We start from the raw sequence: 24021 nt of genomic DNA on the forward strand, positions 1-24021 counted from the left end.
GTGCAAGTTGAAATGACATGTGTGTTGGAGATTGTGATGCCATCTCTGAGGTTTGCCAATGCCACTCATGTACAACTGTCATGTGTGTATATGTCCATTGTACAGTGCCCTGATGTCTGTGTTTTATTTCTCCCTGTCTGCAGGGTCAACTGATGAGGAGGGCGGAGAAGGTGCTGTGGAGCACAGCAGCGGGGATTGCACCGCCAGCCGGAGACGCAAGGCCCGGCTCCCCTCCCAGGTTGTGATCTCGTCGGGGAGTGAGGAGTCCGGTGCCGCGTCCCAGGCTGCTGATGCCAGGGGGAGGTCCAAGAGGCGGAGGTCAGAGTTGGACTCCTCGGCAGCAGAAGGGGCAGCTGGGACCCCACAGGGCCCAACGGGGGAAGATGGCACGGAGTCATCCAGGTTGGTGGGGGGTTTGGTGGAGGAGGAGGCCGTACAAGCAACAGAGACGGGGTCTGGAGGTGGGGATTCCACTGGTGCTAGTGGTGCAGTGCAGGACCAGGGACAGGAGGCAGCACAGGCCGCTGCGGAGGTGCCTGTGTGCAATCCTGTCCCTGATCCTGTCACTGCATCATCTTGCACCAGCAGGGATGCCTACGTCCAGACCCGTTTTCAGGCAGGGGATGAGCTCACAACAACTGGCCTTCCTCTCCCTGCAGACGTGGCTATCTGGGTCCGGGTTGAGCCTGTCCTGACTGGTGTGGCGTTGCGTAAATGGGCCATGCGAGGTGACCTGCAGTCTTTTCATGAGGAGACTGCACTTCATCTCAAATGGCTCGTTGACCGCGTCGGCCTACTGGGACAGGTCACCCAGGCCGGATTCCTCCGTTTGATGGGGCTTGCTCAGACCCCCTCCTCAAATGAACCCCCTATGCGCCATTCGTCCTCTGTGCCATCATCCCACCCATTAGTCACCTGGGTGCCCTGTGGAGCTGCCTCTGACGGTGCGGCCAGGCTGGTGGAGGAGGCATCCCTGCCACAGTCGGGAGTCGGACGTCCAGCAGGGGTGGCCACATCAACGACTGCACCCCAGCCAGTGGAGGATGTGCAGGCAGCAGGAGGCAGGACACGGGCAGAGGCACAGCAGTAGCAACGAGGTGGGAGCCATGATGGCTCGGGGCCTTCGACATCGGAGTGGCAGACATCGGCCAGAGGGCAGGAGGACCCAGGACGGGAAGTGTCTTCCATGTGGCAGCGGTTGGGCCACGCCATAGATGTGGAGCGGCAGCGGGCGGAAGAGGCACGGCTCACGATGGTCAGGGCAGAGAACTCCATGCAGAGGGCCCTGAGGCGGGCCGAGTGCCTCGAGGCAATCTGCATGGAGTTGGAGGTGAACATGTCGACGGCCTTGCGGACCCTCAGGGCCATGGAGGAGGACCGCCTCCGGGACATTGAGCAGGAGTTCGATGATGCCCTGGCCCGGAACATCCCGAAGTGAGCCGTCGGACTAGCCCACTGCCCTTGTAAATAGTTCTGTAGTTAGTGTTAGGTTTCCTTTGGTTTTGCATTTTTTTTTGACCTTTTGGACAATGGGCCACATTTTTGTATATCGTTTTTTTTTATTAGGTAGTGTTATTAGATAGGTTTTATTTCTTCTCTTGGGATCATGGACCCTGGATTGTTTATATGTATATAGTTGACTGTTGGATTTTCATTTTTTTTTTTTTTATGATTTACCCATGGAGCAATGGTTTTCGATTTTAATTTTCCATTGGATTTACTTTTTTGAACTGTGACTTTGGACACCTTTCCTTTGGATTATGATTTGTGGTTGTACATTATTTCACGGACATGCTGCTTTTTTAAAAAAAAATCCCCTTTTTGTTTGTTTATTTTTGATTCAATTTATGTTGCTTTTAATACATATTTTTTCTTCAAACTTCAATGTGTGGTATCATCTCATTGGTTTCATGCATATCATGATATGGGTTTTGACATTCACTGACACCCATTGTGTGTATGTTTGGGACATGTGTTCATTTACAAACTTGCAATTGGGTTTCTATCATGTAATTGCCATTTCTAAGTGGGTGGATGCAATACTCGGGTGGGTGTTTGGCATTTGGAGGCTGACCATAAGGGCCAGGGATCTAGATTGTGATGACATGTTGGCTGGGGGACATGTGTGGGGGCCTGGTGGAGGGTGCACCACAGTGCTTTGGGGGGTGGGGGTGCAGGGAGACATGAGTTGGACATGAGTGGGGGCCTGGTGGAGGGTGGCCCTGACTGGTGGGTGGTGAGGGTGCAGGGAGACATGAGTGGGGGCCTGGTGGCGGGTGCCCCTGGATGCAGGGGGGTGGGGGTGCTGGGAGACATGAGTGGGGGCCTGATGGAGGGTGCCCCTGGATGCAGGGGGGTGGGGGTGCTGGGAGACATGAGTGGGGGCCTGGTGGAGGCTGCCCCTGACTGGTGGGGGGTGAGGGTGCAGGGAGACATGAGTGGGGGCCTGGTGGAGGATGCCGCTGGATGCTGGGGGGTGGGGGTGCTGGGAGACATGAGTGTGGGCCTGGTGGAGGGTGCCCCACAGTGCTGGGGGGTGGGGGTACAGGGGGACATGAGTTGGACATGTGAGGGTGCTGGGAGACATGCGTTGTTGATCAGTAGTGCAAGGTGACATGTGGCTTGGCTGGGGGGCATGGCCATGGTGGATGGGCTGCCTGCGGGACATGGGCAGGGGAGCCGGGTGGTCCCCTGTGGTGTGGGCTGGCTGCAGGGGCCGTGGAGGGTGTAGAGTTAACACCTGGGAGGACCCACACGGCCAATTTACGTGTAGTGCTCCCCACGCACCCCTGAAATACACGTGCCCTGATGGAATCGCGTGTGATACTTCCCGCGCACCCCTGAAATGCATGTACCCTGATGGAATCGCGTGTGATACTTCCCGCACACCCCTGAAATACACATACCCTGCTAATTTTGCGTGTGATACTTCCCGCGCACCCCTGGAATACACGTGCCCTGATGGAATCGCATGTGATACTTCCTGCGCAGACCTGGAATACACGTGCCCTGATGGAATCGCGTGTGATACTTCCCGCGCACCCCTGGAATACACGTACCCTGATGGAGTCGCGTGTGATACTTCCCGCGCACCCCTGAAATACACGTACCCTGATGATTTTGCGTGTGATACTTCCCGCGCACCCCTGGAATACACGTGCCCTGATGGAATCGCATGTGTTACTTCACGCGCACCCCTGATGTACGCGTACCCAGGACAATCGCGTGTGATACTTCCCGCGAACCATTGAAATACACGTTCCCCGCTTGGCGTTTGCTGTTTGGCAGCGCTGTGAACTGGTCCAGGGTTAGCGCAGCCCTTTGCAATGAATTGGGAATTTTGAAGGCTTTTCCTTGCTCGAGGGCGTTCTTGGGGGCGTAACTGGCACTGCTGCAGGGTCGCTGTGCCACTCTGCGCCACGGCTGGTTTTGGAGGCTGGAATCCATGAATACGCTGTGCGATGAAATGGATTTTATCGCACGCGGCTGGCGCAGTGTATCGCACGGGGACACTGTGCGCCAGCCGCGTGCGCCGCTTTTGTGCGAAATTCTATGAATTACCCTGTGTCTGGGATGTCCATAAGTGAACAAAATGGAGATGTCCTAAGGACATTATACCTGTCTGTACCGTCCACAGGCAAGTTGAAACTGTCCTAAAAACATGCCCGGTGTCTGGGATGTCCGTAATTAAACAAAATGGAAGTGTCCTAAGGACACTATACCTGTCCGTACAGTCTGTAGAACATCTATGCACATGCGCACCACACCCATAAGTTCTGCAAACATCGTGCCTGTCCGTAACTGTCCGTCTCACTTGTGTTGCACTTTTAATTTGCTGAGGACCCGAACACTGTCCATAGAACACCCGCGCACATGCGCATACTGTTCCCATGCATTTGGTGTCCAACGAACACCCGTTCTCTTTGCGGATGTGTTCCCAACATCATCATGTGACCGCACCCACGCTGAGCGTGTGTCCTGATTTGCAGACACTGTCCAGTTCCCGATATTTTAAAACAAACTTTTTGACACAATCCAAAATTTTACAGTAAAAATTCACCATTGCACATGTCCCAGACAATGACCCTGGCTTTCCACATACTTTTTGGAACTTTTTGAACCTTTTTGGGTGTATTCGATCTGTCCGCGAAGCGCACCCCTCCACCCCTACAAAAGACCACAACCCAAAGCTGATCTTCATTGTGCTTCTGGCTATTGCAGATTGACTTTTGCTGCCTTTGCTGCTCTTGCTGAGATTATCTCATCAACCCTAATGGCATCCATGGCTGCTGTTGCTACATCTGCCTCAGCACCACCCCCAAACCCTCCACCACCACCACCTCCCCAAGGACCTGCAGAGGGGAACAGGCTTGAAGATGTAGAGGACGAGGATGAAGAGGATGAAGAGGATGAGGTAGAGGAACGCCCCACTACCAGCACTCGACGGGAGTCTTGGGTGTGGCGGTTGTTTACCATTCATGGTAACGTACCAAAAGCATGTGCGAACAAGGTCACCTGCAACCAGTGCAAAATGGTGCTGAGTCGTGGGAGACGTGGTTCGTACAGCTTTGGCACGACATCCATGAGGCGACACCTGAAGTCGTTCCACGATGGGGCCATTCGAAAGATTTTACCTTGTGATTATCATATTAGATTGAGTTCCTCTACCACATGCTCCGTTTCTGCTCCTCTCACCACAAGAGACACTCCTGTGGGAGAGCGCATCCCTCCAGCTGCCACACAGGCCATTCACAATGCTGTTGACCTTTACCTTTCGAGGGTCACAATATTGTGTATGTACTGCGACGCAGTACTCTGCAGGGGGGAGACTCTACGAAGTGCTTTCGAGACTGCGGTCACAGAGCACCAGAAGACCTGCTACCTACCTAAGTAAGGCCCACCCTACATCTTCCTCTCTCCACCTTCCCTTTCTTATCCCCGTGGTTGTTGTCACTTCATTACCCTCCTTTCCCCTCCTCTCCTAGTGTGTCGTGTGTAAAAAAAAAAGAAAATATAAAAGAACAAAAATAAAAAAATAAATAAAATGCTCTTTTCAGAGCAGCCTTTCACGGTTTAAAAATAGAAGTGGTATTTTTTAGAGGTCCGCAGACAGTTCTAGGACATATAAAGTTTTAGGGTGCTGCCCTAGCAAAACCAATGCACTTTTCTGTGGGAGGAAGTGGAGGCTCTGAAAAGAGCCTTTTGGTAGTGTTTTTGTGTGTTTGAAAAACTTGACATCGTCAACATCTACTGCAAAATAGATGACTGTAATTCCAAAAAAGGTTGCAATGCATTTTGTACATTTCTCAAAAAAATCTGATTGCCAGAATAAGTAAGATGGACTCCATCTCTGCGAAAAATGTATGTGCTACGAAACATAATATTTTCATTGTGAAAAGAGGACATGCCAACATCTCTTAGAAAGACACAAACAGCCTTATTGACATTGCGCCTTGCTTTCTCCATTTGTGGACCAAATGAAGAAGAATGCAGCCACATTTGTCTTTGCGCAATATGAGAAAAAATTACTTGGGAATTTGGAAACATGTCCCTGACCTTCCCAAGTCCTTCTTTCATTGCAAATTTCAAAGAAATTCCAGACACATGTCCTAAACTGTTCCCTCCACAATGAATTATAATTATGTCTGGATGATGCTCTGTCTCTAAAGTAGCACAGCCACTTCATTTCACCCACTCCATGCCAGTGCACTTCCACATGAGGGATTTCAAGATCTGCAGCTACTCCACAGCGTTCTGCATGCACCTCCAACCAAGGTATCGATGAGTCTCCCAAAATCCAGATAATCTGTTTTCGGAAGCACACAGCCATAGCTATATGTTCTTCTCTCAGGAAAAAGCCTTGCATAAACTTTACTAACCAATCCCTAGCTCTTCTAATTCTCATTTGCATGCCTCTCGACTCCAAAACCCCAGTATATGATGCGCACTGTCCGCGAACTACCACCATGTCCACGGACATATCAAAAACCTGAGCGTGGTGAATGTAAATTAAATAGTGTGCCCAATTTCCCCTTTGAGGATGGCTCTGAAAAGACCCTTTTTTTTTGCAGATGCTTGACAGACACCTGTTATTTTGTATTTTCTTGTTTTTTTTCTTCTTACTTTACTACTAACATCCTCACATAACCTTCTCCAAAGCAACCCTTATATTCCAAAACAGCATGGCATTTCCCAAAAAAGATAAGGAAATGCAATCTTCTTTAAAAAAAAAACATCATTACTGGAATCAATATTCTCATTATTACAAAAAAAATACCAGCTCTAAGCATGAAAGCACACATGCCTTGGTTTATTGCACACCTACCAATGTTTTGCTGAGGACAAAAAACAGAACTATTGTCCCATATTGCCCTAGGTAGTAATCCAGAAAAAAAATATGTTGGCATTTGGAAGGATGTTCATTACTGCTTGAACCAAGTGTTCCAAATCTGCCAATAAAGTAGAGGCACTGATGTAGCCCAAATGGAAAGCACCATAGTGCAAAACTACCAGATGCGGACAGTTCATCCTGCCCATATTGTCACAAACTTGTACAAATCCCTGTACAATGCAATCAGGCAGAGCGCTTCACACCACCTCCACTCCTTTAACATCTTAATTGTTTGCCACATCCCTGCATTGAGCATACTGCTGCAAAGCATGCACAAACATATCTCCAAGCACCAACACCCTGACTTTCTCCACCTCTGCCAGCTTCACTACACACATTCTCTTTCTACACAAATCAACAACCTCAACATCTGATTGGCTGATCCCTACAGTCCCCTTTCCATGCTGGATTTGCTGGAAAACCCCGGATGTGGCACGCCCTGCCCAGGGACAGCCACGGTGTCCACGGAGTGCATAACTCTTAGCCAGCCCTTCAACCCTTTCCACATCACTCTCGGTGCCATTCCCACATTGGATAAAGCTAATCAGTAACACAACCATCCACCAATCACATCCAAGACCTCTACATCTAACTCCATCATCAGAGCTCCGCACTTCAAATGTACTGTTGATCACTCTCAGTACAAGTCTCATTTCATTGGAAAGCACCCACTACAAACACTACTCTACAAGTCTCCAAGATTTCTAATTACACCTGCATGCATATCCACATGCATGAATACAAACTAGAGTTATGCACATTTTATTCACAATACATGTACAACTCTTATGAATGTATATAAGCAGAGTTATAGCACTAAACCTGCATAACCTATAAAATGAACTTATTGCAATGTTTCCCATCTACTATAATCAACGGTCACTTCCAAACCTGTCTGCTATCTACAGCACAGCTTTAAACAAGCAAGTGAATTTCATACACTTAAAATTCTACTCATTTGTAAACCATGTTGAACTAACATATTGTAAATAAAATATAAAGGCTGCACATAGTCAAATGAAATGCATGCATACACTATGTTCAGATATCAAACAAGAATACTACTACAAAAACATAAAAATCAATGTCTAAATTAACATCATTGCTATAAACATATAAAATTACTAACTTCTTTGCTTTACAATTGCAGTGAAGACCACTCTCCTGAAAATCAGCAGCACCTGAACTACAAACAACATATCCGAAGAAACCTGTCATTCCACAAAAAAAGAGTAAGTACAATACTACATTAATATTCTTACTGTTAAGAAACACACTGTGTAGTGTAGTTCATTCATGTAATTTGCGCAACAAAAAAACAGAGATTTCTGAACCATTCTGCCCACAAATCCACATTTATTAAACACGGATTAACAGGCAGAATGGCACACAAATCCCCGTTTTTTGGAACACAAATAACATAACTCAACCCCTAGAATGTTAGTATTACAAACCAAAGAACTGTTTTAATTTTATACCATTAAATTTACTATTAGTGCTTCTCCTCACCACTAGCTCAGTTTCTACTGTCATCTGAACTGCAGTATAGTAACACACAAATAGAAGACTATCCTTCCCAACTAATTGTAGCTGCCCATTGCACAATCGCACATCACCACGTACATCTTTACCATTATACTCAGACAATCATGCACACAGCACACATACATTGCAGAACAGCCTAACGCATACCTTCTTTTTTTTCAACAGACCCCAAAAAATGCCTACCAAAATCAAGTCCGTAAAAAGCAACACAGAAATAGAGCAAATGAAAATAAAAGTGTCCAAAATAAGCATCCATCTCTAGCAGAGTTTGTACAAAAAGTTCAAACAAAACAGCTAATACAGTCATTTAACGAGACAAAACAAGCTTCCAGTACAGAAACTTTGCCTCCTCTATCAAAATGTAAAACAAAACAGAAAATGATTAACAAGAATTCAGCTACCACTAATGCCAAAACTGCTCCTATAAATCTTGATATAATAGCAAGTAACCATACCAAAAAAAGTATTTTAGCAAAAATGTTCCACCACAGTCCTTCAGAATCTTATAAAACAGGAGACAAATCATGCACAACCCTTAAAACCTACTGCAGAAATTTAATCTTAGAAGCTTTGATAGACAGTGCAATCCTTCTCAAAAGAAAGTTATTTATTTTAGTGTTAAACAGAATGAAACCACTAACAAAACTAATTACTAAATTACAAACAAGACTTCTCAATAAATGAAGAAGCATACAAACAAAACCAAACAAACACAATTGTCATACATAGCAGTGGACGAGGTTATGAAAAACGTAATAATACCATAATGCAACAAGAAATACTGCTTACAAAAATATTCCCAGAAAACTCAGAATTACCTCTCCATTCGACTGAACCAGAACGTCCAGTATAATAATGGCCATGCACGTCAATGTATAACATTCCCAAAAATCTTTCAAATCTTTATGCCAGTTCCTCAATCAGTATGTGAAAGGCAAAGACAAAATCAAAATGAAACTGCTGCAAAATATGGATACCTGTCCAGTGCGCAAATACACAGGACTACAAAGACATTCATTAGCCTGCATTTCAGGACCTATTTGCAAAAGCACATTCCATCATATCAAAATGATATCAACACAACATTCAACTAAAACAAATATAGTCTATAAACTGTACTATGCTAAAAGTCCTGCTTTAGCACTACCCAATTTAAATAGCAATCTTCTACATGGTACAGCCAAAGATCTACTCGAAGAAATCGACCATATCCCGAAAAAATATTTTGGAAGTGAAAACCACTTACAAAATGAAATAGCTTTACAACAGACTAGCAACAATTCTACACATGACAACCTTCTACTACACATATACAAAAAAGAAATACTAAAATTTAAAAGTACATCCGCTGAAGTACAAAACCATGTGGCCCTCATTAGGACCCTGGCGGAGAGGGGTTTACGCCAGCGTAATGCATGGCGTACCTCTCCGCCAGACTACGACATTCCGTAGCGCCATGGAGATTTTTACGCCTGCTTTTTGCAGGCGGAAAAATCCATGGCGCTACGGGACTTGTCGTTAATTACGCCACTGTAATTTACGGTGGCGTAATTAACGCCTTCCCCACTCCCATTATACCCTATGGGGCAAAAATGGGAATGGGGAAGGGTAAATGGGGATTGGGGACTTACCGCCCCGCCAAGGTCGGAATGGGGCGGTAAGTCCGCCAACCCCCATGGCGGTGTTGGCAGCTCTGCGCCATGGTCCATGGTGCAAATTGCACCATGGACCTCCGCCAGTGTCGTAATGAGGGCCTGTGTGTGTTGCCGCAGAATTTTTTATAAAAGTAACACAAAAACTATAGACGTAACTTACAAAAAAGAAGACAATGAAGATTCCAAATGGTTTGAATTAGCTCTCTACCTTATAGCAGAAAACAAATACAAAATATCAGACCCCTTAATAATTTGCAGTTACTGCACTACATAACTTGACAACAACCAAACTCCTTCACGTGCTATCACAAATAACATGGAATTATTCCCACTACCAAAACCCCTCCAACAACCAATTTATATGAGAGCATCATAATTCAAACAGTGCACCCATTTCAAGCAATAATACGCCTTCAACCAAAAACAGCAAAATTACCTCCCTCTGAATTTGTGAAAGGCATTTGTGACAAAGTAGTTTATTTACCATTAGATCTAAAAGAAAATGTGCACACTCTGGGAGTGCAACGTCCAATAGAGCAATCTGTAATTGTCTTAGTAAATGGTGTACCTACAAAAGACAAAAACATTTAGCAACAACTCGAAGACTTACATAAAGTAAGACAAGCCTTGCCATATCTAAAAGACAATAATGAATACGACAAAGAAATAAATATTGAAGAAAACTTGAGGGAACCAACTGAAATAATTCAAGAGTCACCAGAAACTGGTCAATTTGAACTTCTAGATCCTGCTAGAGTATCCACTATTTTAGACCATTATACAATTCATCCATTACACTCTAATGACACCATAGATGATGCACTAGAAACGTACCAAATGCGACAAACCAAAGGATCACCAATCAGCACATGGGAAAAAAGTATAGAAACACATGCTTTTCCTCTACTCTTTCCTACTGGCAAAGGAAGCAGGTATGATGATAGATCTATTCAGATAACAGCATCAGAATACCGCTCGTTACAAATGTATTCTGAAGATCCCAGATTTAGACAAAATGTGGAATACATATTCCAAGTACTCTTTGAAAGTGAACTAGACACTCTATGTTACGGAGTTGCACACACATTGAAATCAGGAACCCACTTTCAAAATATGTCAGCTACGCAATTAATACAAAAATTGCAAGAAAAAGATGAGGTTCTACAATCAAGCATTACAAATCTGTTAGCAAACATACGTGGTACGAAAGAGTACTGGTTCAGACGTCGTGGAGATGTACATTGTATGAAAAGAAACCTTGGCCCACCCACTTGGTTTGTTACATTAAGTTGTGCAGAATATGCATGGGAAGATTTACATGATTTCCTACACATATCAAAAAAAAAAAAAACAAACAGATATACTAACACCTGGAGAACTTTGCTCTCTAGATCCTGTTAATATTTTAAGATATTTCCATCATCGTTTCATTGCTATGCTACACTTTATTTCTCATAAAACTGTTCCTCCCCTCAGAGAAGTGCAACACTTATTTTGGAGAAAAGAATACCAAGCCAGAGGAGCACCACATATCCACATGCTTTTATGGATTAAAGATGCTCCTAAATTTGGTCAAGACAGTGATGCCACTGTTTTACAGTTTATCGAAAAATATGTCACGTGTGAAATTCCATCGGAAGCAACAAATAGTGATCTTCATGCACAAATTGTACAATTTCAAAGACACAAATGTGGCAAATATTGTCGTTGCGAATACAAAAACAAAGGGAAATACTACACCAAATGCCACTTTGGTTTCCCTAGACAAGTTACAGAAACAGGTGAAGTGAACAACTTCATGTCTTCAGTTAGACATGGTGTTAAAGGTAAATCACCTAAGAACACATATTACATAAAAAGAACAGAGGAAGCAAAATATATCAATGCTTGCAATCCAATCATTGCCCTCTTATGGAATGCAAACATAGATGTGCAGTAAATGGCAGATAATTCCACTACAGTTGCACGATATGTTACAGCCTACTTAACAAAAGCGGAAAAACAGAGCTTCAAGACCTCTGGAATGAATTATCATCGGACAAAACACTATCTCAGAAATTGTAAAGCTTAGGCATAAAAATGCACTCTCATAGAGAATGTGGCTCCTATGAAGCTGCAGATCGTTTAACCGGTACTGCTTTGTATGGAAAATCTGAAAATATAGTATGTCTAAGTCTTGTTCCTGCTAAATCTAGAAAAAGAGTTCTCAAATCATACGATGACATAGAAACAATAGCCACAAATGATCCCAACAGCCAAGACATTTTGAAAAACAATTTACTAAACACATACTACCCAAAAAGAAGAACCACTTTGGAAACCATGACTCTATACCACCTCGCACAAAACTTCACATACAAAAATAATATAAAACCAGATGAAAAAATGGTATATATAGAGTGACAAATTGTGAAGGCAGCTTAGTGAAACTTACCAAACAAAGCTTAATTAATCATATCAAATTGTCATTAAAAACTCCTCAACATAAAGAACTATATTACATGTCTGTACTAGAACTTTTTAAACCATGGAGAAAAGAAGAAGAGATACTAGAAACTATGACTCCTATTAAGACGCTTTCAAAGCAAATGAAAGCACTATCACTGATGTAATTTTTACACAGTACAAAACAATGTTGCACAATGCAACGCAACACGAAGAAGAACTCAAGGCCCAACTCGATAAGGACACTCCCGACAGTAATCAACCTTCTGTAACAGGAAGCCAAGAACCACTGGGACAGCCACTATTAGAAAATGAGGCAGATTTAGCTATGACAGAAGTAGGGAACACCATGTGCCACTATGAAGAAAATACAGAAGACTTAACTGTACTACAGTCAAAATTGAACAAAGAGAAGCATACCATTTTTTCAAGAAGTAACAAAACAAATTGCACATGGTGTACAACATGAAAATAAAGAATGTACCTGCCAAAATTACAAACCTATACTACTATACGTCAGTAGTGAAGCTGGTTCAGGCAAAACATTCTTAATCAAAATCATCAGCAAGTTCCTTCAACAATCGACAAACAACAAACTCTCAGCTGTTGTAACTGCCCCCACAGGTTTAGCTGCCTACAACATACTCTGTGTCACTTTACACCGATAACTATTCCTTCTAGTAGAACACCAAAACAAATTAGAATATTACACATTTGCTACAGAAGCTGCAATGGAACTATGCAGAGTGTTAAAACAAATGAAAATGCTACTAATAGATGAAGTGAGCATGGTCTCCAACCTAATGTTGGCTTTGATTCACCTCAGATTGCAAGAAGTACTCAAAACAAACTATGAAGAGCTCTTTTGAGGAAAACCCATTATTGTTTTCAGAGATCTTCTTCAATTCACACCAGTGAAAGGTGAACCTATTTTTAAAACCTTAGGACACAAACTCTGCCATAAAACTGTTGGCAGCATAGGAAATGTCAACCTTTGGCAACATTTCCAATACAAAGAATTAACAGAAAACATGCACCAATCTGCAGACCTCACTTACGGCATCATTTTAAAAAGTATTAGAGTTGGTGTACTATCTCAAGAAGCACAAGCAATATTAAAAACCCAACACATCCATGCACTTTATGGCCATTACTCATGTGCTACTGATGTCATGGAACAATTAGCACACAAAAATTGTACGTGCTTTATACCAACTCTTGCAAGCTGCTGCAAATTCAATGAAACAATGTTGAAAAAAGAAATACAACCAATCATTGAAATTTGCTCCACAGACAAACTGGACGTACATGGTATGACACTACCCATGTATCAACAAGCCACAACAAGACTAAATACCTTTGAAAATTCTATCTCCAAAACAGCTGGTTTGGAGAAAATATTAAAATTATCCATAAACTGTAGAGTAATGCTTAAACGTAACCTTGATGTGGAGCGAGGACTAGTTAATGGAGCACTGGGTACAGTTGTTGGCTTTCAAACATTCAAACGTGACAACAACATTCAGTTTGTCAATATTCTCTTTGACAAACTTTCAGAAGTAAAACAGATAGGGCGCTCAACTGCTCGATTCCTTCTTTTCAAAGACAGGTATCTACGCAGAGAGCAATTTTCTCTAACTCTAGCATACACAGTCACCATTCACAAATCACAGGTCTTACCCTAGATAAAGCATTGCCAGATATTGGGAACACAGTCTTTAAAGAAGGCATGAGCTACGTAGGAATATCAGGCTTATGTACACTTGACGGTCTATTTCTAATCATCTTTGATGCAAGTAAAGTCAACGCTGACATTCCTCGAATTTTAGAATACAATAGACCACATTCACTATACACCCCCATCTAAAAACATATCCTGTTCCTCAAAAAGGAAAACGTTGTAAAAGAAATGCAACAGGATCTCACTGGAAATCCTCCAAAGAGAGAAAAAGAAGCTAATACTTCATCAATTACCACAACCAAAGAAGAATCTATTACTCAAAGTAACTCAGGTACTTCTTCAAAGAAGCAAAACACACTCTGAAAAATTACTTGGACACAGAACTATCTGGTCCACTCAAATTTTCAAATATAACTGGTGTAAATTGCTAAGCAAATTTAGCAATCAATATTCTATTTAAATTACCACCAATTGTTGACAACATTTACTTACACAGTACAGACCAATTGTGTTTGCAAATGTTAGTCCTTCTTAGAAATGCAACCAACAATCCTGACAACACATACAGTGTTCATGGAATAAGACAAGACTTGAACTACTGTGCTGGAATGGTGAAATTCACTGTAAACTCTCAAGAAGATCCAGAAGAATGTCTAATGTACTTATTACAAGTACTGGAAAACAAAAACATACCTATAAATGAATTCTTAAAGATTTCAGACATGTGGAAACATACATGCACTCTCTGCATCAATGTGGCAGAGGAACAAATCCCTAATGAGCGCTTCGTGTTTGTATCCATACCTAATTGTGAATCCGTTCCATTTCAGCAACTTGTACAAAATGCAAACCATGGTAGATTAAGTACTACCTGCAATTCAGATAATCGCTCTACCTTACTAATACAAACACATAGTAAATATGTAATACTAATGCTTATACACTACAATGCAGATGGTACCAAAAACAACTGCAAGTTGAGTGGATTCACACATGGTCAAGTATCACTTCGTAAGAAAACCTTCACAACAATAGGTATGATCTACCATGCAGGAACCACAACCAATGCAGTTCACTACACTGCATGTATAAAAAAGAAATGTAGATGGTTTCAATGTAATGATAGTACCATTACTCTAAAGCAGAGATTACCAGCAAATCTTCCAAACACTTATTTAATCTTATTAAAACCAAAATGTAATAACTAATGTTTACTTAAACATTACCAAAACTTCAATTAGAAAACTATAAACAGTTACAATACGCCAACAGGTATCTAACTGCCTCAAAATTCTGCAAAAACCAAACATAAATCAATACCACTATATTATAAAAAGAAATAAACAGTTAGAATACACCAACAGGTATCTAACCGGCCAAGATTTTGCAACAACCAAATAGATAAATCAGTACCACTAAATTATAACAAAAAATAAGCAGTTAGAATATGCCACCACCAGGTATCTAACTTCCCCAAGACTTTGCAGCAACCAAACAAATAAATCAATTCCACCAATAACTAATCTGTGCATAAACATTAATAAGACTTCAATTAGAAAACTATAGACAGCTACAATACGTCAACAGGTATCTAACTGCCTCAAAATTCTGCAAAAACCAAACATAAATCAATACCACTATATTATAAAAAGAAATAAACAGTTAGAATATGCCAAAATGTATCTAACTGCCCCAAGAATCTGCAACAACCCAAAAGATAGATTAGCAACTTGAGAATATAAATAAAAAACTATAACCAGTTAGAATTTGACAACAGGTATCTAACAATCTGCAACAAGCCAACAGAACATTAGCCAGAAACAACAAGTGAACACTGAAAACAAACAAACAAATATACTGTAGCATAACAAAAAAAGGGGTTTTATAATTCATGGATTTTGTTTTCCCACAGACCCAATGATTTAAAAAACAAACACAGAAACTGAGCAAATTGCACAGTACACTGGTTTGTAAACTACTAAATATGAGGGTCGAAAAAAAGATGAAATGTCTATTTTGCAATGTAACAAGTCTTTATAAAATACCTTCACTAATATGATCTTTTCTTTTATCACAGAAATGGAAAAAGAATATCTGCTCCAGTTGCCCAACTCATGAAAAATATATATCCAATCACAAAAAATCAAACAGTAACTATATTCTAATAGAACGCATAAATACTGCTGCATAACAGAACCATAGAAGCAAACATCTAACCATACACCACAATACAAAGGGGGTAATTCATAGAATTCAGAGCACAAGTGGCGCACGCGGCTGGCGCACAGTGTGCGCGTGCGACAGTCTGCGCCAGCCGCGTGCGCGGAAATCCATTTCCGCGCACAGCGTATTCATGAATTTTAACATCCAAAACCAGCTGTGGCACAGAGTGGTGCAGCGACCCTGCAGCAGCGCCAGTTACGCCGCCCAACCCCTCCCGGTGCGCCATGCACAGCGCACAAATCCCGTACATGGCGCAAAGGCCCCCAACCACGAAAACGCCTCTAAAACTCCCCGCGCACCCCTCTGAATATATGTACACCCCGGCGCGGGGAGTTTCACACGCGAATGGCCCTGTGCGAGTGGGGTACGTGTATAACTGGAATTCGCGGGAAGTTTCACATGCGATTGGCCTTGTGCGAGCGAGGTACGTGTATTACTGGGGTTCATGGGGAGTTTCACACGCGATTGGCCCTGTGCGAGCAGGGTACGTGTATTACTGGGGTTCGCGGGAAATTTCACATGCGATTGGCCCTGTGCGAGTGGGTTACGTGTATTACTGGGGTTTGCGGGAAGTGTCACACGCGGTTGACCCTGTGCGAGCGGGTTACGTGTATTACTGGGGTTCGCGGAAAGTTTCACACGCGATTGGCCCTGTGCGAGCAGGGTACGTATATTATTTGGGTTTGCAGGAAGTTTCACACGCGATTGGCCCTGTGCGAGCGGGGTACGTGTATTACTGGGGTTCGCGGGGAGTTTCAAACGCGATTAGAACTGTGCGAGCGGGGTGCATGTATTTCGGGGGTGCGCGGGGAGTTTCACACGCGATTGGCCCTGTGCGAGCGGGGTACGTGTATTTTGGGGGTACGCGTGAAGTTTCACATGCAATTTCGCTGTCAGAGCGGGGTATGTGTATCCAGTGGGGTGCACGGGGAGTCCCACACGTGAATTGGCAGTGTGAGTCCTCCCAGGTGTCCCCTCTACCCCCTCCACGGCCCCTGCAGGCAGCCCACACCACAGGGGACTACCTGGCACCCCTGGTCATGTCCCGCAGGCAGCCCATCCGACATGGGCATGCCCCCCACCCAAGCCACATGTCACGTTGCAATATGATCACCAACTCATGTTCCCCTGCACCCCCACCCCCCAGCAGTGAGGGGCACCTGCTAGCAGGCCCCCACTCATGTCCCCCAGCACCCCCATCCCCCAGCAGTGAGGGGCACCTGCCAGCAGGCCCCCACTCATGTCCCCCAGGACCCCCATCCCCCAGCAGTGAAGGGCACCTGGCAGCAGGCACCCACTCATGTCCTCCTGCACCCCTACCCCCCAGCAGTGTGTGTCCCCTGCCAGCAGGCACCCACTCATGTCCCCCTGCACCCCCAGCAGTGAGGGGCACCTGCCAGCAGGCCCCCACTCATGTCCCACTCATGTCCCCCTGCACCCCCAACCCCCAGCAGTGAGGGTCACCTGCCAGCAGGCACCCACTCATGTCCCACTCATGTCCCCCTGCACCTCCACCCCCCCAGCAGTGAGGGGCACCTGCCAACAAGCATCCACTCATGTCCCACTCATGTCCCCCTGCAGCCCCACCCCCAGCAGTGAGGGGCACCTGCCAGCAGGCCCCCACTCATGTCCCCCTGCACCCCCACCCCCCAGCAGTGTGGGTCACCTGCCAGCAGGCACCCACTCATGTCCCACTCATGTCTCCCTACACCCCTACCCCCCAGCAGTGAGGGGCACCTGCCAGCAGGCACCCACTCATGTCCCACTCATGTCCCCCTGCACCCCCACAACCCAGCAGTGAGGGTCACCTGCCAGCAGGCACCCACTCATGTCCCACTCATGTCCCCCTGCACCTCCACCCCCCAGCAGTGAGGGGCACCTGCCAGCAGGCATCCACTCATGTCCCTCTCATGTCCCCCTGCATCCCCACCCCCCAGCAGTGAGGGGCACCTGCCAGCAGGCCCCCACTCATGTCCCCCTGCACCCCACCCCCCAGCAGTGAGGGGCACCTGCCAGCAGGCCCCCACTCATGTCCCCCTGTACCCCCACCCCCCAGCAGTGTGGGTCACCTGCCAGCAGGCACCCACTCATGTCCCACTCATGTCCCCCTACACCCCCACTCCCCAGCAGTGAGGGGCACCTGCCAGCAGGCCCCCACTCATGTCCCCCTGCACCCCCACCCCCGACAGTGAGGGGCACCCTCCAGCAGGCCCCACACATGTCCCCCTGCACCCCCACCCCCAGCAGTGTGGGTCAGCCACCAGCAGGCACCCACTCATGTCCCACTCATGTCCCCCTGCACCCCCACCCCCCAGCTGTGAGGATCACCTGCCAGCAGGCACCCACTCATGTCCCACTCATGTCCCCCTGAACCCCCACCCCCCAGCAGTGAGGGGCACCTGCCAGCAGGCCCCCACTCATGTCCCCCTGAACCCCCACCCCCCAGGAGTGAGGGGCACCTGCCAGCAGGCCCCCACTCATGTCCCCCTGAACCCCCACCCCCCAGCAGTGAGGGGCACCTGCCAGCAGGCCCCCACTCATGTCCCCCTGCACCCCACCCCCAGCAGTGAGGGGCACCTGCCAGCAGGCCCCCACTCATGTCCCCCTGCACCCCCACCCCCCAGCAGTGTGGGTCACCTGCCAGCAGGCACCCACTCATGTCCCACTCATGTCCCCCTACACCTCCACCCCCCAGCAGTGAGGGGCACCTGCATTCACGCCCCCACTCATGTCCCCCTGGACCCCCACCCCCGGCAATGAGGGGCACCCTCCAGCAGGCCCCCACTCATGTCCCCCTGCACCTCCACCCCCCAGCAGTGTGGGTCACCTGCCAGCAGGCACCCACTCATGTCCCCCTGCACCCCCACCCCCCTGCAGTGAGGGTCACCTGCCAGCAGGCACCCACTCATGTCCCACTCATGTCCCCCTGCACCCCCACCCCCCAGCAGTGAGGGTCACCTGCCAGCAGGCACCCACTCATGTCCCCCTGCACCCCCAACTCCCAGCAGTGAGGGTCACCTGCCAGTAGGCACCCACTCATGTCCCACTCATGTCCCCCTGCACCCCCACCCCCCTGCAGTGAGGGGCACATGCCAGCAGGCATCCACTCATGTCCCCCTGCACCCCACGCCCCAGCAGTGAGGGTCACCTGCCAGCAGGCCTCCACTCATGTCCCACTCATGTCCCCTTGCACCCCCACCCCCCGGCAGTGAGGGGCACCTGTCAGCAGGCCCGCACTCATGCCCATGCATGTCCCCCTGCACCCCCACCACACAGCAGTGAGGGGCACCTGCCAGCAGGCCCCCACTCATGTCCCGATGCACCCCATCCCCCAGCAGTGAGGGGCACCTGCCAGCAGGCCCCTACTCATGTCCCCCTGCACCCCCACACCCCAGCAGTAAGGGGCACCTGCCAACAGGCCCCCACTCATGTCCCACTCATGTCCCCCTGCACCCCCACCCACCAGCAGTGAGGGGTACCTCTCAGCAGGCCCCCACGCATGTCCCCCAGCACCCCCATCCCCCAGCAGTGAGGGGCACCTGCCAGCAGGCCCCCACTCATGTCCCCCCTTCATGAAATAAAGATGCACAATCATGGCCCACTTCCACACCAAAATTCAACAGCACGCCACCCCATTCTTGAGACGCAATGATTTCCCAATCCACCCCACACTGACATGCCTATCTCAAGACACAAACCAAAAGTCAACTATGTACATCAACACATGTCTGTCACACACACACACTGGTTGGCATTGATTGTGTAAACCCACATTTTCACATGCATTAACCAAATGAGCAAATCCCACACATGGAACTAAAATATCAAATAAAAAATAAAGCAATGAAATGAAAGCATAACAAAATAGCAAACATGAAATGAAAAGCATGTGCAAAAGATGAGTAAATGAAAAGTATAACCAATCCAAAGAAATCTGAAAGAAAAATAGTCCAAACTCTCCCTCCACCAACGCAAATCCAAAGGAAACTTAAAAAGAAAAATCCATTAATCCATGGTGAAATCAAAAGAAAAAGTTCAAAATAATCCATTGTCCAACTATGTACAATCCATAGTCCAATAGAAAAAGCCATTAGTCCATGTTCAAAATCAAATGAAAAGTTCAAATAAATCCATTGTCCAACTATGTACAATCCATTGTCAAGGGTCCATGAGCCCAACGAAAGAAATGAAACCTACCTAAGAAACTACCTAATAATAAAACTATATACAAATGTGTGTGGCATAGTCCATTCACCACAAATCAAAGGAAAAGGAAAAGGAAACCTAACTCTAAAAACTATTTACAATGGCAGCGGGCTAGTCCGACGGCTCACTTCCCGATTTCCTGGGCCAGGGCATCATCGAACTCCTGCTCGATGTCCCAGAGGCAGTCATCTTCCATGGCCCCGACGGTTCGCAGGGACGATTACATGTGGACCTCCAACTCCCTGCGAATTGCCTCGAGATACTCGGCCTGCCTCAGAGCCCTCCGCATGGAGTTCTCTGCCCTGACCATTGTGAGCCGTACCTCTTCTGCCCGTTGCCGCTCCTCATCTATGGCCTGGCCCAACCGCTGCCACACGGAAGACACTTCCAATCGTGGGTCCTCCTGCCCTCTGGCCGATTCTTGCCCCTCCGATGTTGAAGGCCCCGAGCCATCATGGCTCCCACCTTGTTGCTGCTGCTGCTGTGCCTGTGCCCTGGCTCTTGCTGCCTACACGTCCTCCTCCGGCTGGGGTGCAGTTGTTGAGGTGGCCACCCCTGCTGGACGTCCGACTCCCGACTGTGGCAGGGATGTGTCCTCCACCAGCCTGGCCGCAGGGTCAGAGGCAGCTCCACAGGGTACCCAGGTGATACATGGGTGGGAAGATGGCATGGAGGACGACTGGTGCATAGGGGGTTCAGGTGAGGAGGGGGTCGGAACAAGGTCCAGCAAATGGAGAAATCCAGCCCTGGTGACCCATCCCAGTAGGTCAACGAGGCATTAGAGATGACGTGCAGTGTCCTCACATAAACACTGCAGGTCACCTTGCATGCCCCGTTGATGCAACGCCATCCCACTCAGGACAGGCTCAACCTGGTCATGGATAGCCACGTCTGCAGGGAGAGGAAGGCCAGTTGTTGTAAGTGGATCCCCTCCCGGAAAACGGGTCTGGACGTAGGCATCCCTGCTGGTGCAGGATGATGCAGTCACAGGATCGGGGACAGGATTACACACAGGCACCTCTGCGGCAGCCTGTGCTGCCTCCTGTCCCTGCCCCTGTACTGCACCACTAGAACCAGTGGAATCCCCACCTCCAGATCCCGTGTCTGTCCCTTCCACGGCCTCCTCCTCCACCAAACCCCCCACCAACCTGGATGACTCTGTGCCATCTTCCTCCGTCGGACCCTGTGGGGTTTCAGCTGCCCCTTCTGCGGCCTGGGACACGGCACCGGACTCCTCACTCCCTGACGAGATGACAACCTGGGAGGGGAGCCGGGCCTTGCATTCACAGCTGGCGGTGTGATCCCTGCCACCTTGCTCCACAGCACCCTCTCCGCCCTCTTCATCAGTTGACGCTGCAAACAGGGAGAGATAGGACACAGGCATCAGGGCACTGTACAATGGACTGATACACACATGACAGTTGCACATGAGTGGCAGTGTCAAACTTCAGACATGGCATCACAATCCCCAACACACATGTAATTTCAACTCACACACATGGGCAATTCCACAGCAATATTGCATCAGACAGCACCATCCATACACATGCAACAGCATGAGCAGCCGAAGGTGAGCCTGACATCACATGAAACACAGGGAGTGCACAAGACATGCACACACACCACCATACTTACAAGCATGTTTACATCTCCACCAACTGTTGCAGTGATGAGATCAGCATCCATGTCACATCTGGCATTCAGCCTTCTACATATCAGTGTCACATGCATCCATGTTGCATCACAGTTGCACACTTGTCAAATACACACACATGCACATGTACACAGTGCAGGTACATGCAGCAGGAACCAACATCCATGTGTGACACCACAACCATGCCTACTTACATACACAGTAATTCATACATGTGTGCTCCCACATCTGCATTTGGCCTGCATGCTTACCCACACATACACCATCCATGTGTCTCACACATGAGAGGACTCGTATGTGTCAGCCTCACACCCCTGTACATACACATCCACACATGGCCCTACAAAAACACATGTGCAACCTGCACACTACTGGCACACCACGACACGCACATCGTCCAATCAGTATGCATGTACACTTACCGGTCGACTCTAGACGGGTCTGCCTCTCAAGGACCTGGATGAGGAGCGCTGGGAATACGCGTTCCTGGACCCTCATTTGGTGGTCGGACAGGTGGCCCCTGCGCCCTTTGGCTTCCGCTGCCTTCAAGAGGCACCGGGCCTTGTCGAGGGTCCTGGACCTGAAGTCCTCCCAGTGCTTCTTGACATGTTTGAAGTCGCAGACTGCCACCCCCTCCTCATTGATGGCAGTCACGATGTCCATCCAGATCCTGGTCCGTCCTTCATAGTCGGCGCGAAAACTTCCAAAAAGGGCATCATACTGCCCCAGGAATTGCTACGCCAGGACACCAACTTCCCTGGCACTGAAGCTGGTGGCCCTCTGCCTGCCTGGCTGGGGGTTGCCAGTGGTGCCAGATGGTGGTGTGCCCGACATGGCAACCCCAGAGGCAGGTTTGGGTGGGCAACTGGGTCCTGGGGCTGGGCTGTGGAGCGATGGGATCCCAGTCAGGAGACATCGGTTCCAGCAGGGGTGGTCACAACAACTGCACCCCTGCAGATGGCTGATGTGCAGGCAGCAAATAGCAGGGCACGTGGGCAGCAGGCAGCAGCAGATGGCAGGTGGGAGAATGCTCGGGGCTCTGGGGAGCAGTAAATCGTCCTTCTTGGCAGGAGCGTGGTCTTCCGTGTGTTGTTGCGTGGCCAGCTTGATGCAGAGTGATTTGGCACGTGAAAAAATTGCACATCTGTGTGTAATTCGAGGAAAGGCCCTTAGCGCGTAAGCGCGTCAGCGACGTTACATGCACGGGCGTTTCCCTCGTGACATGGGCATAGTGGTTCAGGGACCGTGAAAAAACTGCACGTCCGTGTGTGAATGTGTGTAATCCGAGGAAAGGGCCTACGCATCTGTGACGTGACGCGTAAGGGCGTTTCCCTCAACATGGGTGCATGTTCATCGTACAAGTGCAAAAACTGCACATCCGAGTGTCAGCTCATGTAATTGGAGGAAAGGGCCTTAGCGCGTACACACATAAGTGACGTCCGTGTGGGCCGGTTTAAAAGGTACGTGTAGGACACCATTTCCTTGTACGTGCTTTTCATGGAGAGCGAGTGGGTGAATTCTGTACTTCTTTTCGGTTCACACGCGATTACTTCACAGCGTTTCAAGTTCGTACTCCCTGTTACCTTTGACAGTGTTACATTTTTTTGTTGGGCCTGTTTCCTCAAACAGCTTTCACTTCTTCTTTTGTCCTTTCTCCTGAGACAGCGTACAATTCTTCTTTTGGCGGGGGTGTTGCCAACGCGCACATGCGCGTCTTTTCACGTTCTTTTTCCAGGCAGACGGTGAGTTGCGCACGTATTTACCAACTGTGCTTGCCCCGTGTGTCGCGTACCCCTTCAGAGGTCATTGTAGGCTGCATGTATTACGCGTACGCTTAATTTTGTGTTTCTGGGTGCCACAGCGTAGTGCGGGTTCATTTTTCCACGCACGTGGTCTACGAGGGGTTGCGTGCACATTATTTTTTGTTTTCGGGGTGCCTGTACTTTGCGTGACCCGTCATCTTCCCCCAGAGGTCACAGACAGCCTTGCTAGAGCACTAGGGTACGAATTCCATCTAGTACCCTACCCCTTTCACCCCCAATTGCCCAGGACAATCGTTTACTGCTACTCCCATACGCACAAGAACAGCAGTGCCATGGTTGGGAGGTGACCAAGCAGTAAGGGAGGCAAAGGTGGCCGATCTCCAAAAGGTGGGTGTGGTGGGCACGGTAGGGGACATGGCCATGATTTGCAGGGTGCCCCTAGACCCCCATGTGTGGAG

Source organism: Ambystoma mexicanum, chromosome 10, assembly GCF_040938575.1.
Source record: "Ambystoma mexicanum isolate Mex_15411 chromosome 10, UKY_AmexF1_1, whole genome shotgun sequence".
Classification (NCBI taxonomy): Eukaryota; Metazoa; Chordata; class Amphibia; order Caudata; family Ambystomatidae; genus Ambystoma; species Ambystoma mexicanum.